The sequence below is a fragment of the Gasterosteus aculeatus genome, chromosome Y, assembly GCF_964276395.1.
Source record: "Gasterosteus aculeatus chromosome Y, fGasAcu3.hap1.1, whole genome shotgun sequence".
Lineage (NCBI taxonomy): Eukaryota > Metazoa > Chordata > Actinopteri > Perciformes > Gasterosteidae > Gasterosteus > Gasterosteus aculeatus.
The window spans coordinates 4078751-4085749 of NC_135709.1; the positions used below are offsets into that span (position 1 = coordinate 4078751).

At 46.3% G+C, this 6999-nt stretch overlaps 1 long non-coding RNA gene across 1 annotated transcript; it reads left to right on the forward strand.

Moving 5' to 3' along the window:
• The first annotated feature begins 1030 nt into the window (after positions 1 to 1030).
• LOC144390883 (uncharacterized) lies at positions 1031 to 6705 on the forward strand. The gene is made up of 3 exons (XR_013454686.1): positions 1031 to 3701; positions 3778 to 4287; positions 5073 to 6705. It is a non-coding gene; the product is annotated as an uncharacterized LOC144390883 (long non-coding RNA).
• Positions 6706 to 6999: the final 294 nt, after the last annotated feature.

Sequence of the window (6999 nt, forward strand, 5' to 3'; positions counted from 1 at the left end):
TGTTTTTTCCCCCTCTTTCGACCCAGAGGGAGTTCCCCCGGATGCAAAATCTGTGCTCCAAACCCCAATGATTCAAGTCCCAGGACACTCAGGTCCCATACTTGTTTTCCGGCCTTGGACTGATACGGACATTAGAGCTGCAATGGCTCATCTCCCGCCGATACAGCACTCGGGAAGACTGTTTGCTGAAGCATTCATGGACTTCTGTAAGCAATTCCTGCCCAACTTTGCTGAAATTCGACGTGTTCTAATGAGTCACGTGGGTCCGACTCACTACCAGAAGCTCAACCAGCTGGTTGCAGGAGACACCAGTGCGGCAGACGTTGAATGGAGTACAAATCAAAATAAGCCGTACAGAGACGCACTCACGGCTTTGAGCGACGGCATAAAGACTTTGTTCCCTGACAAAGTGGATATGACTCCCATCAACAATACCAAGCAGGCAACGGGTGAGTCCGTCCATGATTACTACCAAAGACTTCTCACAGTGTTTAATCTTAACAGTGGCATTCCACAACCCGCCGTGTTAGGAGACGCTCTGGGGACGTGGGAATCACACCTGAAGAATGCTTTCATGAATGGACTATTGCCCGACATAAAAATGAATGTGCAGCGCTCTGTTGCTGGAATGGAAGACTCGCGACTCGCGGATGTAAAGAAACATGCTGCGCATGCGCAATCCATGGACATAGAGAGAACTGACCACGAGGGGAAAAGGCGGTCACGTCAGATTGAACTCGCCCAACTGACTATGCTCCAAGCTGTCACTCAACTTGCCAGAAACGACCGCCCACGGGATCCCAACCAACGGGGCGGATTGAGGGGGCGTGGTCGGGATATGACGAGGGGACGCTCCTCCTGGAACCAGGAGGGATCACAGCTGTCTCCACCCAATGACTATGATACGTGTTTCCGCTGTGGCGAACAAGGACATTGGCACAGAGAATGTCCACAAAATGCACCTCGTAGAGGATGGGGGCGTGGACTGGCCAGACGAGGAAGGGGTGGCAACGCACATTCCGATTGACGTGAGGCGGAGGGGGAGGAGGCTGCATGTGAGGGGGAGACGGCAACCATGCTGAGGCCTCACAGGATAAGGGAAGTAAAACACACACACACCGCAGCCTGCAATGAAGAAACGCTTTCTGCACTAACTCCCTGCACGCACACTCACACTCACACACCGGAGCAACAACAAGCTCTTGTGGACATCACAGAGCAATTGAGAACACAACAAAAGCTTTCACTTAAACACACATACGCAAAGTTTTCAGGAAAATCATTTGAAAATATGCCCACCACTATGGTGCAAATTCAAGGGAAACTTTTATCGTTTTTGGTTGATTCGGGGGCTACACATTCTGTAATACAACAGAAGTATTTTCCAGGTCAGAAACTTAGTGGAAAACAGGTTTTCTCACAAGGAGCTTCAGGGATGACTATTGTAGAGAGATTTACGGCACCTATGACCAGTACACACACTGACTCAACTGACCCTGAACCAGACATCACAGTAAAACATTCCTTTTTGCTGTCCTCTTGCTGTCCCATTAATCTAATGGGCAGAGACCTCATGTGTTCTTTCGGCATTAGCCTCATCTCCACTCCTACAGGGTTGCAAGTGGTGAGATGCAGAGCCATTGACCAGATGGCAAAGACAGTTATAAGTGATCCAATGTTTGTGTACCAGTGGTGGCTTCCGGTTGACTCACAATCAGAACTGTCCCACCTGGCAGCATCACGCGTCCAGTCTGAGGCAGAGTGCATGGATGCTTCATATCTCCACTGCACAGCTCATGTGTCACATGGGCCAGATAAGCAATATGATGCATTATTTCTACAGGATCTGAATGATCAAATTGCATGTATGACATTGTTTTGGTCCACACTTAAATGTGCTGTTTCCGTTTCTCTCACCCCCTCTCAGCAGCACCTCTTTAATGTGGACTCTTCTTTCCCACACATCTCCTTGTCTAAAGCAGCAACAGACCAATGGAGAGATTTGTGACCTTTTGTCGCAGCGTGCGAGGCATTGACAGATTGGGAGGCTACACCAGATCCACTTGTGATGCGCTCTCCGTCGACAGGCTTCTTTAAACAGCCATTCGCATTTTGCACACCTGCTCTCAGATCTGTTTATGTCATGGATGAAAATAACATATTTTCTGACACACACACTGATACATTTTTGACTAATGTCTCCTCTATTTCTCCTGCCCTCAGTTCTGTTCCAGACACCTTGTGGGCAGCGCATAAATATGACGTGGGACTCATCAAAAAATGTCAACCTGTGGTCATCACTCCTCGATCAGACTTCCGTCCCCACAAACATCAATACCCACTGCGCCAAGAGGCCATTGACGGTATAACACCGGTGTTCAACTCCCTCTTAAAGGCCGGAGTCATTGTTCCATGTCCTGACTCGCCGGTAAGAACACCTATTTTTCCAGTTAGAAAGATCAGAGATGCAGGCAAACCAACTGAGTGGCGCTTCGTGCAGGACCTAAAAGCCGTTAATGCAGCCGTCCACGCACGAGCCCCAAATGTTCCCAACCCTTACACCATTATGGCACAGGTTCCACCTGATGCTCGATGGTGACCTCTCAAATGCTTTTTTCAGTGTCCCTGTGGACATTGACAGTCAGTTTTGGTTTGCGTTTAATTTCAATGGCAAGCCTTACACTTTCACACGCTTGTGTCAGGGCTACACAGAATCACCTACGATCTACAACGAGGCACTCAGGGAAAGTTTGGAGAGCCTCACTTTGTCTCCAGGAACAGCTCTTTTGCAGTATGTTGATGACTGTTTAATTGCAGCTCCAACACAAAAGCAGTGTGAACGGGACACACTCAAATTGCTTCAACACTTAGCAGCGGAAGGACACAAGGCCAGCCTATCCAAACTACAGTTTGTTTCACAGAACGTTCATTTCCTAGGCCATAACATTTCCGGTGAAGGGAAGACACTATCACCAAAACGCATTGCCTCAATTGTAACACTTCCAAAACCACAAACCAAGAAACAGATGATGTCATTTTTGGGAATGTGTTCCTACTGTAGGTCATTTATTCCAAATGACTCCCAACTCGAGCAACCTCTGTCCGCATTGATACATGGGAAAAATCTCAGCGCGCATGATAAAGATCAGTGGCTCCCTGCAGCCTCTCAAGCTTTCACGGACATGAAATGCGCGTTACAAGTTCCTCCGACTTTGGGTCTTCCTGATCCTCACAAACCGTTCACACAAACCGTTGATGAACGTTCTGGATGTATGACATCAGTGCTCCTACAATCCCATGGCGATAAACTACGACCAGTAGCTTATTTCTCTGCAAAACTCGATCCGGTAGCAGCAGGCTTACCACAGTGCCTTCGAGCTGTGGCAGCTGCTGAAAAGGCTCTTACAGCCTCTCGTGACATTGTAGGCTATGCTACGCTAACATTATTGGTTCCACATTCGGTTTCACTGATTCTTCTCGAACAGAAGTCGTCTCATTTATCTGCAGCACGTTACCTTCGATATCACACATGTCTCCTAGACATGCCGAATGTTACAGTAAAACGCTGCAATGTCCTCAATCCTGCATCTCTTCTCCCCACTCCGGAGGATGGAGAGGAGCATAATTGTTTGGCTGAGCTGGAAGCTCAGTGCACACCTCGACCAGACCTCGCAGACACACCTCTGCTCAACAGTGACATGGTAATGTATGTTGACGGATCTGCTACACGGGATCCCCTGACTGGTTCTAATCTTGTGGGTTTCTCTGTTGTTTCAGACTCAACTGTTCTGTGTTCCGGCCCTCTTCCATGTCACCTCTCAGCCCAAGCAGCAGAATTAATCGCGCTGACAGAAGCTTGTAAACTAGCTAAGGATAAAACGACAACCATTCACACTGATTCCAGATACGCTTTTGGCGTGGTTCATGATTTCGGCGCGCTGTGGAGACACAGAAATTTTCTCAAATCGGATGGCAAACCAGTGTTACACCACACTCTGATAGCAGAACTATTGGATGCCATTTTGTTCCCCACAGCTATTGCTGTTTGTAAATGTGCAGCGCACACATCCGGCACAGGCGACATCGCAAAGGGGAATGAGCGAGCAGACTTAGCTGCAAAAGCGGCTGCTAGACGTCCTCTTCCCAAACCATCACGCCCAGTTCCTGCCATGTGTTCTCTTCCCTCCTCTCTTGCAGCAGTGCAGTCCCTCTCTACTTCAGATGAGAGACGTTTTTGGTCCTCCTCAGGCTCCAGATTCAGAGACGGCATCTGGTATGGTCCGAATGGTAATCCATGCTTACCTAAACATTTCTTCCCGCACTATGCGAAATTGACTCATGGGTTAGATAATGTGTCAAAAGGGGGAATGTTAAGTATCATTGATGCAACATGGTTCACAAAAGGCTTTGCAGCTTACGCACAAAGGTTCTGCCAAGCGTGCATAACATGTGCAACTCACAATGTAGGTACAGGTGTCACATCATGCAGCACATCCACCGCCTGCAAGACCGTTTGAACATGTAATGATGGATTTTGTGGAACTCTCCCCATCAGAAGGTAAGAAACACTGTCTTGTAATGGTAGACATGTGGTCCAAATGGGTTGAAGTGTTTCCCTCCAGTAAGCAGACAGCCTCCACAGTGGCTAAAGCCTTGATTTCAGAGATCATTCCCCGCTGGGGAATCCCAAGCAAAATTTCTAGCGACAATGGTTCACATTTTGTCAACCAAGCAATCACAGAATTAAGTGCATACCTGGGTATTGACTTAAAAACACACTGCGCATACCATCCAGCTAGTGGAGGAGCGGTAGAGAGAGAGAATGGAACATTGAAAACAAAACTGGCCAAATGTTGCACAGACACAGGTCTACCGTGTCTGCCCTTGGTTCTGATGTACATGCGGATGAGGAAACGAACACGCAGCAACCTAAGCCCATTTGAAATCCTTTTCGCAGTTCCTCCCCATATAGGTGTGGAAGCTCCAGGAACACCACTCCCTTCCACCACAATGTGCGAGAATGACATGTTAACCTATTGCATTCGACTGTCTTCCACTTTGTCTGATGTAAGAAAACAGGTTGTAGCTGCACTTCCAAGAGAGGCAACGGGTCCACTACACCGACTGCAACCAGGTGACTTCGTGGTGGTAAAGGACTTCAGGAGGAAAAGTTGGAAAGCTAAACGGTGGCAGGGTCCATTCCAGATTCTCCTGGTCACCCAAACAGCGGTCAAGGTAGCTGAAAGAGCAACTTGGGTCCACGCATCCCATTGCAAGAAGGTTACAGATCCAGTACCATCAGTGGGCTCAGGCGACCCTACCTCCACAACAAGTGTCAATCAACCGACACCACCGATCCAGTGACCACGGACGGGCAGTTGACCGACAGACACACAGTGCATTGTGATCTGTGTTGACTGTCTACAACGCGGGTGCCTCACAAGAAAGAAGGTTGGCAGACTCCACATCCCAACGTGTACCTGCGGACCAACACAAGAAGAAGAACACGGCCAGGACCCCTCCACATAGACACAGTAGTCGTTTGTGCCACGACAGTTTATTCATATTATTGCTTGCTTCAGTTTCATTGAATCTCAGCATCTTTTTGAGATTTTGTAATCAGCTATCTAAAGAGTGGTTCTCTCTTATCATGGAATGACTCTGACAATAACCCCAACAGTGACTCGGACTCCCTTGACGAGCTGAACACTTACGACCTCGACACGTACGCATAGTGACATACTGTCACACTGTCTGTGTGCATTCCTGGTGTTCTAAATGTTTTTTGTTTCACAGTAGCTTGCTAAAACAATGAGAAATAACATTCTCACAAAAACAGCTTTTATCCCTGCATTTATTAGTATGTAACGTAGATATGATTGATATAATGACCTTTCAACAATATTCTATATCTGAGGCGGTGGATATTGTGTGAAAGGGGATCAAGTTCTGGTATTGTGATTTAAACATGTTTTCATTTCTTTTTTATTTCAATACTGTACACATGACATCTGGGGTGTAACACTCAAATCCTGTGAGAAGGTTTCCAGTCTTTATCTTCTCCTAACAGATTTCTTCCTATTTTCCCATTTCGGAGGGTTTTTTAGGGAGTTTTTGTTCTGTGGCAGGCAAAGTTTTGTGAGCGATGTCCAGATGTCAATGTTTTGTGATATTTGATGTGGTAGATATCAGATGGTAAATTTTTAGAGTAGTCATTCTAAATTGATTGCATAGTTTGTGATTATTATGTAATCAAAAGAGTGGAATGTAATGGGAAAATGATATGTGACCCTTTTAAATGCTTCATTTGTATAACCAGTTTATTAGTTGCAAGTGCTTAGGTCACAAAGGCCCTGACATAAGAACTGATGTCTCCCACTTGGATTAGATGTTTCCAGCGTCATAGCTGTAGAGATTGAACAAAGTGTTTGTTATGTCTATGACCACCTTTGTTTTAGCATGTTGGGAGAGCAAGGACACGGTCAAAGAACTGACGTGTCTTACATGGATAAGATGTTCCCAGTACCCTGGCTGTAGATACTCAACAAGATGGTTAACGGTTTCTGTTGACGCCACCGATATCTAAGTTTAGGTATAAGAACTGCCTCGATGTGTTGGGAAAAAAAGGAGGTTCTTGACAGTCTACTGACCACGTAGCTGTTGTGACCCTTTTTCCCTTGCAAGGAAATAAATGGAGAAGAGACATACTTGACTCAGAGCCTTTGATTCTTACTTAACGATTGTCTGTGCAAAATCTTCCACCACACTTTAGTTTTGGAATAGTAGTTCAGAATGTCCTGATTAACCCTTCGTGACACCTTGGGGATGTTTTCTATCTGCCTGAAGTCAAAAGATTGTTTTACTATTGATAGTTTCCTTTTCAATCTAATCTGAAATTGACCAGATGTAGTCCAGTGATGGAGAATTTGAAGGAAATTGGCCCATGTATCGAATTTTGAGAGGCTTTAATTTTGAAATAGTACATCAGAATGTTCTGCT